This window comes from Tiliqua scincoides, chromosome 4 (genome assembly GCF_035046505.1).
Source record: "Tiliqua scincoides isolate rTilSci1 chromosome 4, rTilSci1.hap2, whole genome shotgun sequence".
Lineage (NCBI taxonomy): Eukaryota > Metazoa > Chordata > Lepidosauria > Squamata > Scincidae > Tiliqua > Tiliqua scincoides.
The window spans coordinates 100234231-100246147 of NC_089824.1; positions in this window are offsets into that span (position 1 = coordinate 100234231).

The following is an 11917-nucleotide window of genomic DNA, read 5'->3' on the forward strand; positions in this document are numbered from 1 at the left end:
TCAGCTTCAGTCCTTAGGTGGATCTGTGATATGCCAGTCTTTAGTAGACACCTGCTTTTAAAATTGACATTCTTAAGTTTCACAACCATCTTGTGATATTTAAAACTGGGAAAGTAACTGATAAATAGCCCAATCCTGAGCTTCCTGGCCCTGAAATGACTGTGGCTGTATGGTTGTCAGGCAGCCGCAGGTGGGTCCAGGAACCTCCTCTGGGTAAGGTCCCCAAGGTAAGGGATAAAGTGTGACTTATTGTACCAGCATCCCTTCCCGAGGTAAGGGAAGTGGCCCTGCAATGGGGCTACTTGACTCTTTGCTGGCTATTTAGCCAGTGCAGAGTAAAGCAGCCCCATGTCACCCCAGGAGTCCCAATGCAGGGCTATGGATCTGGTGGGACCTACTCCCCTCCTGCCCCACTCCCTCCCCCGCCATGTTTTCTCCATGCTCTCCCCTACCCCAGAACACCTCCCTCCACTCCACACTCACCTCTCCACTGCTCAGCACTTGCTGGTGCAAAACATTCAGGATTGGGCCCAAAATGGGTTGTTATGCACCCTTTCTGTCTCATGAAGGAAAGCCCAGATTCAAATTCACATTTCTAAATCTCAACAAGGAAGATCTTCCTTTTTCATCTGTTTCCATTTTGCCACAGTAACAATTCAAGAATTTTCAGAGCATCAGACTCGTAAATTCCAAACAACCTATTTTAATGAAGCCCACTGCTAAACATGCTATGAAACAGTTATCTCCTCCTTTCTCTTCTGACTTGTCACATCATTATCATACAGACGATGCCTCAGTGCCCATCCACTCCAAATCTCTCTATTGATCTTTGCCCCACTCCATTCTTACAGCCTGTCAGTATGACAGAACTGAGCTTCAGCGTTGCCCAATCAGTGGAGGAATAAGATGGGAGCTGGAAGATTGCAGATGTGTGGGTGCTTAGGGCTGCATGTAAGTGAACACCAGCAGTGGGATTCTAGAACATATTTCCTACATGTATGGCATGGAAGTTTAAGTGCCTTAATTCTTCTCTTTAACCCAAAGACCTTTTGGTTGTAGAGAACAAACTGTATATATGACTTCAAAGTTACTGTGATTGTACTACAAGCAGGTCTTTGAATTTCCTTGTGCTGTTTACAGTCATTAAACTTATAAGCTACCATGGAAGTGTGTGTTTGTTTTTTAAACTCTGGCAAATATGGCATTTAAAAATAAAAAATAAAACACCCCTCTGTTCTTTGACTGTAAAATGTTGGTTTGTGGTATTTCACTGTACTCATTTTTTAAAAGTTCTGACAAACTTTTTTTTTTGCTGTTGAGCTGCCTTGCTGCCACAAGAGGGCACTCTTGCACTAGGTTACCTTTCCTTTTCAAAAATTTTAAAATGCCCAACTCTCATTATAATAGGAGATATACTATCTTGGTTAAATAATTTGCTATTTCAAATCCAGGAATAGCTTGAATGTTGAATATTTGCAGACTCGTATCTATCAGTGTGTGTTAGTAAAGTGCTTCCCATGCCAGATATACTGGAAGCTCAAATGGCATGGGGGAACAAGCAAGCATTACTCTGCGGCAGTGGTAGAGATTTCTTACCCTTGCCAGAAAATATTGGGGAATTTGCCTTCCCCCACATTAATAATTAAATCCACTCCAGCTTATGATGATTCACTGAAGTGGAGGACAACACGCAAGTGGCAGTCCTGAGCAGGGATAAGTGTTTAATGTACTGACAGAAGGAAGTGAGCATCACAAATCACTTGCTTCTCTGTTTTGAGACTAGCTCTCCTTTCAGAGTGATTGGAGGGGAAGGAATTTGATACTCTGAGACCAAAGCGTGCCCCCCCCACGGTAGTCACTTTGTGGGGAAGAGAAGGACTCAATCTCCCTTTGTCCCCCAACTCAAATATTGGTGGGATTTCCCCAGCACACACGCACTATCCTTCAGAATCTATTATTTAGGATAACCACCTTAGTGGTTTGTGATTAATGTTTTTCCAAGGAGTGGGAAGCCTGATTCTGGTTTCAAAAGTGCTTCTAATGATAACACTTCAGAGGCCAGAAACTATTGCTTCCTGTTTCTAGGTCTCTAAGTCCCTTAACTACGCAAATGCAGTTCGGGTGCTCAGGATCCTTAATTATGTTAGCATAGAGAGATTATTATTTTTTATGAGACACCTTTATGAATAAAACAGTGTGGTGCTGACAGGAAGTTTCTCTAACCAAAAGCTGCTCTTTTTTTTCCTTCAAGAGTGATGGGGGTCTGAAAAATGTTTCTGCTATAGATATGCAACTGAAGATGTGGCTGGTAATGTGAAAATCATCCTGGCTTTCCCCCTGACCCAGTCCACCTTCCTTGAGTTGTCCCCATCACACATGCTTACTCACATCAAACTATATACCCTTTTGGCCTTGAGTAACTATTTTCTCTTGGTTAAATTATTGTTCCTTTTCTGTCATAGCCACTGAACTGTTCTCAGTGTTCAAACAACTGGCCCAATAGGAATGTTTGTGAACATTCCAGGATGTTGTAGCAGGTCAGCCATAGTTATGGATCTCACTGACTGCAGTAGCAACCTGCTTTCAATCTATTTGTTCACAGTAACTTGGGCTGCAATCCTTTCCACACTTACCTGGGAGTAAGCCCCACTGACTACAGTGGGACTTATTTCTGAGTCGACACGCATATTGGGCTGTAAATGTATTAAATAGCATTCCTACCAAACAGACCTTGTTACCACTAGTTTGCTACATTCTCAGTCAGATCTGCTGTGCAGGGCATTTCATTATTTGTGTTCCAGCATGTCTGTGGGCAACATACAGCCTTGAGATGCTTAAGCGACCTGCGGGCATTGGAACGGTCATAACTTGAGGTTTTTAAAATTGCAGGCACCCAATTTTCATTTCTTGTGGTTACAGTAGTAAACTTGAAGGTGTGTAGATACTTGCTCCAATCTAGTTAGGGCCATAACTGCAAACTTCCATGTAGATACCTAGCTGAAAGAAATCCCCTCACACACACAGATCAGTGTAAAATTGCAACTGCACAAAACCCCCCATCTTGCACAAGAGGCTACAAAGCTTGCTCAAATTATCTGTGATAGTGCCAATTATCTGTTTTAGCAAGGCTGGAAGGGGAAGAGACTGTGATTAACACCTATCTCTGAACCAGGTGATTGGCACTATAAGTATGTGTAGTCCTGACTGCCGGATGGAGTCTCTGCATGGTGGAAAGCCTGCCATGCACCAGCCTACTGCTCTTTGGATGCACATGCACAGTTGGACTTGGCATATAAACCTGGATTCAGCAGAACGCAGGGGAAGTTCCACTCATGTAATGGGACTGTCTCACATGCTCTGAAATGCCATCCCTGAGGCTAAAGCAAAGGTCCAGCTTTTGCTAACTAGCAAATAACCCACTTATTTCTTTTAATATCTCATGATCTTACAATTTTAAGATTGGTTATGACTGCTTGGAAGGAGAAATACTATTAGTTGTTAGTAGTGACCGGCAACTTTTTTACCGTATTCTCACAAACCAGCTAAATAGGATGTAGCTCATACATTTCCATGGTGTCCACAGGGATAAATGTGTTGATCATGCTTGCACCCTGCTCTTTCTCCATAGTGCTCAGAGTGGCATGGGTATCACATCAGCCCTGTAATATAAGTGAGGCCAAGGATCAAGCTACGTGATTTTTCCTTTTGAGGTTTTTTGTTGTTTTTTTAAGTTAAAGGACTACTGGGAAATTGGAACTATAAAAAGGAGTGTGTGTGTGTGTGTGTGTGTGTGTGTGTGTGTGTGTGTGTGTGTGAGTGTTGCAAAAGCCCTTCCATGCTACCAGCTGTGCTCTGGGAGTCTGTAGCAGCCAGGAGGTTAAAGATTTCTTGTTCCAGAAATGAGAGTGGCATGTGGTAGAAAAATCCAGAAAGTAGTACTGTTTAATCCCTTTGGTTATGGGAACTACTAACTCAGCACCAGTGTAATGGGGCTCTTTAGGAGTTAGAAATATTCAACAGCAATACATAGAAAATATAAAATCTAGCATTTCTATTGTAGTTAGCCAGTATTTGCCAAGTTTCTGACACTTTCCTAGTTAAAGTTACAGGCATTCTTTATTTCCACACTGTTTTAGACAACTATCCAGATCTTTATAAGCATTTAAAAAATCCTTCTGATTTTCAGCCTATAACTGTGTACAGCCAATTAGCACCTGTTCCTCTAGTTAGAGTCTTCTTTTGCTTGTATCTCCCTCTCTGCAGTGTTACTCTCTCCAGTATATTTGGAGAGTTCAAACATATCTGCTCTCAGCCAAGTTTTTTTAATCTTGCCATAGCCACATGAAACTCTAAGGATATAACAAACACAGGGATGATGCTTAAATAGGCACAGCAGGGGAAAAGAACCAAGCTGCTAGTCCCACAAATGACTGCTTCCGCGTGTTTCCTTGAAGGCAAAGAAAAGGCACTGTCTCTTAAGTGCCTTTCCAGACAATCAGTTTATAGTGCAATAAATGCACACTTGTCATGTGGGAGTCAGAGAGAGCTTCCCTCAAGCTACCAAGTCTCTTGTTGAAACCTCACATTTCCCCAGCACCAGAGCCACAATTTCTTGTTGCTCAGAAATGCAACTTTCTCCACCCAATATTTCCATTCAGGGGCAACACTAGAGGTTGGGCCAGCTCAGGCAGCAAGCAAGGGCCAAAAAGTCAGCCCCTGAAGTTCTCAAAGCAGGCATTGGCAGCAGAAGTCACTCAACTGGCCAATTCCTACTGCTCTCCCCATCCACAGTTGGGCTTCTGCAGAGTGGGAAGAACCCTGAAGGTAATGATTGTGTCTTTCTCCCAGCTTGGTTGGGCACTGCCATCTTGAATCTCATGAAATCTTGCAAGACCCAAGATGGTGGTGCCCAGGAGAAAAGGTAGGAGGGGCCACTGGGGACATCCAGTGACACCCTATGAGTGTACTGAGATGCCCTAAGGCATCACGACACTCACCTTAGGAACTCTGGCCTAAAGTTTTTACAATACTGTAATCCAGGATGAGTCACTGCATATGAGAGGGGATTGCTCATAGCATTATTTGCAGAATGAAACCTTTCAGCTGTTGGTTCATGCTCCTGGTTCCTCAATAGCTCCATGTCTGTGCAACTGACTGAGCAGGAAGTAAACACGACCAGGGAAGAAACAGGAGTCCTGCTCTCCTTTCCATTTGGTCATCACATGACTTGAGAGTGGGCTCAGGACCCATTGCAACAACTATGCTACAAAGCAGCACATAAAGGTCCCAGACTCTTCTGCATCTTTTGGCATCCAGCGCAGCTCTTGAATTATGCCGTCCCCCTCAGCTGCTTAGCCCATCTGTGGGTTATTCATGGTTGTATTTCACGATACAGGCTAGTGCTAATTTGACAATATTGTGTGCTCTGAATGTCAATTTCTGAAGTCTTTCATAGGAGAATTTTAGAGTTATAGGCAACAGAATTGTGAGTCTTTAGTTTGGATTTTTTTTGGAGGGAGGGGTAGAAGCTCCAGCTAGGTCTCCATTAAAAGAAGAGCCCTTGTGAGCTATAGACTTCAGCTCATACATTGGGCCTCTGACTCCAACAGCAGCCTTTCAATTTCACTCATTTCTGGAAGATTTTTCCTTTAAAGCCTCAAGGAACAGTCAGGCTTTTTGTTTGGTTACTAGCAAACAAATCAAATCAAAACTTCACCCAATCAGAATCACTGCAGGGGGGAGTGCATGCTCTTGCAGCTGCTGGCCTGCCTGCTGGCTTTTCAGGCTCCTTCAGTCTGCCACTGAGTGGCAGGACAAGGCTGACCTAGCAGTGGTGGCACCTGGCCAGGAGCACACACACAAGGCTTCGCAGCCCCATTGGGGTCACAATCCCAGGGTTGAAGAACACTGTCCTAGAGCCTCTGCTTGACAGACTCCAGTGCAGGAGAATCAACCATCTGCAATGGTTGCAGTTCCTGTACCTGCAGTTCCACAGGTTGTAATGGAAATTCAGCAGGCTCATTCGATGCTTGAAGTTTTTCTAGAGGAGTGTTGCCTTTGGACTGTGCATTTGTGCTGCGTGTTTAGGGCTTCTCTTCCTCCACATAGGTTCCTGGGAGGGAGTTAGACCATGCTTGTGACAGAACACCCAAGAGTCAAACTTAGGGAACATTGCAGTATTAACCCCATCTTGTCTGGAAAGTGTGAGAGTCGTACTAGTGTTGAGGGTAGTGGTATAAAGAGGCATGCTATCATGATGGAAATGAAAACAGAGATTATTACATAAGTAGAAGGAGGTGAAAAAATGACAGGTATTGCACATGCAACCCCTGGGGGCTGGGGATAAGAATAGGCCCTCAGTTTGGTTGTACTTGTCGTAAGAGGCGACTAAACAGCCACCGGGTAGATGGGACTCGTTAGCCTGGGAAGGCAGCTCATCTGAGAGAAGGAAAACTCTGATCCCAAATCTCCACTGCCTTGTGGCTACATCAAGTTATGGAAAAGGCTTCAGGAGCCAACCTCGAGGCAAAATTCGGAGCTGGAGTCTCTGAGGCAGTTCATGGCTGAACACAGTCACGTTCTGGCAACTCCTGTGATGCCGCTGGGACCAACTGTATTGGCTTCTGCCTTTCCATTGGGCCATTTCATTGAGGTGGAGAGGAGTTTCCAGCAGAGCAATACAAATGGCTGCGCAGCAGAAACTTGAAGCCGATGCTCAAGGTTGTCCCACAGGAGGCTCATCAGTTGCAAATAACCATGCCAAACGAAAAGGCTGGGTTCCACCACCAAGGTATATTTACAGCAGCACACATCTGGCTCCACAATCTCCTATGCCCCCCAGGAGTGTTAGTTTGCAGGCCTGCTTTATAAGTACGGCCACGCCCAAGCTCAGGTGCACGGGATTTGCACTTAGTAGCACCTGCCACTTAGATACATGGAGCACAACAGAATTAAACATTCACAGGCTACATCAGATACAGTGCCTGTATCTTTTCTCCTGTGCACAAGACCTGAGGGATTTCTAAGGTTTCAGACCTCAACAAAGAGTTGGTTCAAAGTTGCATAACACTACAGTCAGCAGTGTGACTGCCAGGGATGACACAGTAGGCGCTATGGAGTTCTCCAAGACTCTGTCTGAAATCATCAAGAAGGATGGTTACCTATCACAACAGTTGTTTAACGCTGATGGGACAGGATCATTGCCAAAGAGGAGAAGAGAGTATACTAGGTTTTGAAGTTTCCAAGGACAGACTTGCTTTCCTACATGGTGGAAATGCTGCTGGGGCTGGGGACTGCAAGCTGAACCCCCTTTTAAGTCACCATACTGAAAAACCAAGGGCCCTCAACAACACTGCAAACAGGTAGATTCCTATTGTATAGAAGTCTAACTGTAAGACCTGGGTGACTCTGGCCATCTTTAAGGATTGATTTTTCTATCCCTTTGTTCCTGAGGTGGAAGGACACTGCATTCAGAAAAACCTGCCCTTTAACATCCTGCTGGTGCTAATAATACCCTGGGGTCTTCCACCTTTCCTTGATTATTTTCATCCCAACATTCAGGTGGTGTAATTTAGTTGGCAACCTTCAGTCTCGAAAGACTATGGTATCGCGCTCTGAAAGGTGGTTCTGGAACAGCATCTAGTGTGGCTGAAAAGGCCAGCAATCTATGGACCCAAGTGTCATTTCCTGTGGAGAATATTCAGGGGGGCAGTGAAGGCTACAAAGGGGAGAGTGGAGTGCAGGGGGACAGTTCTGGCAGGAGTATGATTGCTGGGGTATTAATTTTCAGTTAATAACAGTGATGCTTTGTATTGAAATTGTGGAAGTTAGGTGAGGAGTTAGGATGGGGTGTCTGCAGTGGCCCTTTGCTCTGGTGAATCTGGGAAACATGGGGTTAAGACTTGGGCTTTCAGCAGAGGGTGTGCTGCACAGCTGCAGACACTGGAGGCAGTCAGGCTATTACAGGATATAAGGAGCACCTGAGTCAGGGAGAATTTGTGAGTGTGAAGAGGATGGAGAGGTGACTTGCTGGCTAAAATGGACTGACTTTTTGGCTAATGGGTGTGTTAACTCATGGACTGACTCATGGCTCTGCTTATTGGACTGATTCTCTGGCTAACAACTTACTGGACTTTTGGACTGATGTTGGCAACTTGACTAGCAAACTGGTGGACTGACTTGTGGATTAACTGGCTACCCAACAGATTAATGAACTGATTGCCTGCACTGAGATTGCTAGGTGGTTGAAAACTGAAGGGGTGCTACTGCACCTGGAAGGACTGCTGCCTCAGAAACTGGAAGGATTGACTCTGCAGGCCTTCAGGCAAGCTACGTTTTTCACTGGTGCTGTGGTACAGTGGTAGTATTTTCTAGAGCTGGCTGTGGTTAAACTGGGTGAACTAATTAGCCTTAAAGTGGGCATAAATTCTCTAGGCCAAGTTCATAGCAGGAATTTGGGAAGACATGCCTCCTGGCATAAGATTACAATTTCTAACCTGAATAGTGTATGGAAGTACCTCTGCCCCAGTTTATTTATGACTTCAGCCCCTGTGCAGTTGCAATGCAGCCCCTAGGTATGGGAAAAAATGTTCCCTTACCTTGTGGAGGTTTCCATAACTACTCTCCCACCACAGGATGCGGTGCAAACCCCATTGGTTCAGCTACACCAGGGCTGGAAAGTTGGATAGGGTTTGGCCCTGAGGCTATATATCCTGGTGGTTATGGGCAGGGAAGTGCAGTTGGATCTGGAGGAGGAAGTTGTCCAAAACTTATTAGAATGTCACTCCTAAGAGTTGATCAATGAGGCTTTTAATCACAGAGTCTATGGGGCTGAGGTCCCTGAGGAGAAACCAAAGTTTGAACCCAAAAAGTTCAAGCACAAGGAGCTGGGAGAATGTTTCGGCACAATTGAAAAAGCACTGGATGGTTTTGAGTCTCGGGACCCAAACATGGAAAGGTTTATCAGGGTGTTGGCTATTTCATGCTATTCAGTTATTTATGATGAGGAGAAGATGAGAGCAGCTTTGCAGACATCTTTTCATCTCTTTTGTGAGAGTGTGGAGAAGAAAACAGGACATGAAGAGCCAATGGCATTCACATCAACAAGACAGCCTCAGAAAGGGCTGTTAGCCCACTTCTGAAGGAAAGGCTACACTATAGTACTTTACTGTAAGTGCATTTTAAATACTTTCCATTTTACTTTTTAACTACCAATAATAATTATTCAGAATATTTATATACTGCTTTTCAACTGCTACAGAAGACAGTTCACAATTTTGTTTAAATAGCATAAATAATGTTTCAATTTAAGTTATGACTTAAGTAGAGATCAGTGGGACCTAACTTGTACTTAAGTAGGGAACTAAGAGCCCAGTTCTGAGCTCCCTCAGCACTGGTGGTACAGGTGTACAACTGGCACTGGGTATCAAAAACACAAAATGCCATAAGGCACACTTGTGACACCCTCTGCTGAGTCGGTGCTGGTCCAGCGCAAGTCAGTGGTGATCCTTTCACTGGCTGGAGCTACGTAAGAGTTCTGGGTGGTGGTGAGGGCCTTGGGTGTGAGAGGGAAGGTGTTCTGTGGAGGGGGGGGATGAACCAGGGCAGTAGGGGAGGGGACCAGTGGAGTTCCACTCTGTTGGATCCTTAACTCCATGTCAGGCTTTCTGACACGGAGATTTGCAAGTCTGCGCTGGTAAAATAACTGGCACAGACTTGAGAAGTCCCATTGCGGGGCTTGGGGCTTTCCCTGGGAGAAGGGGATAAAAGTCCTCTTTCCCCAAGGAGACCTCTAATGGCTGCTGTGCGGCCGCAGAATGCGGTGGTAACCACAGCAGCGGCAGCACCTTTCGGATAGTTAGTGTATTCTGCCTCACAAGAGAAAATGAGGAAAGCAGACTTGAGGGAGAAAAACAAACCGCTCTGAAGTTTTCTGCTCTGGAACAGTTCTTGTTACCTGTTTTGTTGGCTTGTAACCCTGGCAGTTGGGGATTTTTATGCATGTTCTTTTTGGACTGAGTGATTTTAATTGTTCCAGATGCTACAGAGTTCTGTGACAGGTGCCATTTTATGTGTAGCAACACAGTACAACCCAAGAGACTTCATGCAGGCAACTAATGGCAATAGACTTGCAAGGCTGTGGTATGTGGGCCTGCACTGGAATAGTGGGTAAGGATGTGAGACAGCCTTCTTTCCGCAGTGGGCAGCTTTTATCATTGTTTGTCACTCTTCTTGCTAATGGTTTATAAATTCATTTAAAGAAACTTCTCTGAGGTTGTGATCCTAAGCATGCTTAACTGAGCACTAAGTCCTACTGAACTTAGTAGAATGACTTCTGAGTACATGTGCATTGCATTGGGCTGCATATCAAGATTTTTTTGGAGGCTGCACCATAGATTATGTAGATTTGGGTTCCAGGCATTGGTATATGAAATGGGGATGCATGTTTATGAGCCCTTTTAATCAAAGTTTTAATGAAACTGAAATTGCTGAAAGCAGCAGCACTGAGAGAATTGGAGTAACTCGCTAGAGATGCAAGAATCGTGACAGCAGTTAACAGTTCAGTAGGCAGCAGTGTAACCATTTTCAAGTATGTTGGGTGGGGAGGGGGAATAATGATTTTTAAACGAGGCCTCGTTGCCAGCTTTTTAGGATATTTCTTACTCCAGCAGTTTGCCCCTGAAGATGTCCTTGATGCAAACGCACTGGGAGTTGGGCTGTGATCTTTCCCCATCTAGAATGTGATGCTACTTTAAAGAGAGGGAGGGTTGTGCTGAATCACCAGGGCTTGACTTCTTGGTTATGAATCTGCTTGGTGAGGGAAGAATGAACACAAAATGGAACCCAGAGGAAGCCAAGAGGAGTAAGACTTATGGTTAGGACCTGACTGCAGGTAGGTAAGTGTAACAGGGAGCAACAGGATAGTATATGTGATTAAAGCATGAGTAAGCTCATATCATTCCCCACAAAATAACACCATGACATCATTTCAGTTTCTTATGATGCCCTGTCACTCAAATGGCACTCCTACCTGAGCCCATAATCAATCCCTATGTGATCCCAAGGCTGTGAGGGGGGTTGTCATAAATATGAGTCGTCCTTTGAGGCTAGGAATCTTGCACACCTGGGCATATAGCAGCAGCATGAATTGCATGTGTATGTTTTTATACCTTTAGATTGCTACCACATATAGGCTTTGGGTTAGATAGCCTTGTGAAACACTTTCAAATTTTATTTTGTCACAGGAAATTCCCAGAAACAAACTAAGCTAGAATTCCAATTTAACAGAAATAACGTGCCTGTGAGTTGTCAAAACATTTTATTCTAGAAAATCTGTGTGTGTGTGTGTGTGTGTGTGTGTGTGTCCCGCCTTCTAGTCTATGTAAAAGTAATTATCACTTAAAACCATTTCTTTGTGAAATGGTCCCATAATAACGGACTGGCCTGATTTTTGGTTGTGCAGCACAAAAACTCATCAAAAAGGTCTTTGTATTTTACTTCACAGTCAAGGTTTGGCTAATCAGTTATGGAATCCGATTAACTCTTCATATTTCTGCTGAAGTATAACAATGTTTCAGAATTAACCCTGTGGTGATGTACTATGCCTTGCATTCTAAATAGCTGTGTTTCCCTTTAGCTGTGTGTTTTTTAACCTCACAATTTGCTGCAGTTCTGATTATTCAGACATGGACCGAGTCCATATCTTTAAACCATTCAGTCAGTATGATGGACTATAAGCCTCTAGGGGGAAGGACCATAAGCCCAATCTTCCAGGCTCCACTGAAAAGGGGTTGTGCAGGTGAACCTCCTGGTGGATAGTGCCCCAAGTCATTTTTTATTCCATTCAAACCTATTGAACACCCTGAAAGTTTGACTCCCCTAAAAAATGGAACAATCTGTAATGTAAGACTCAAAAATA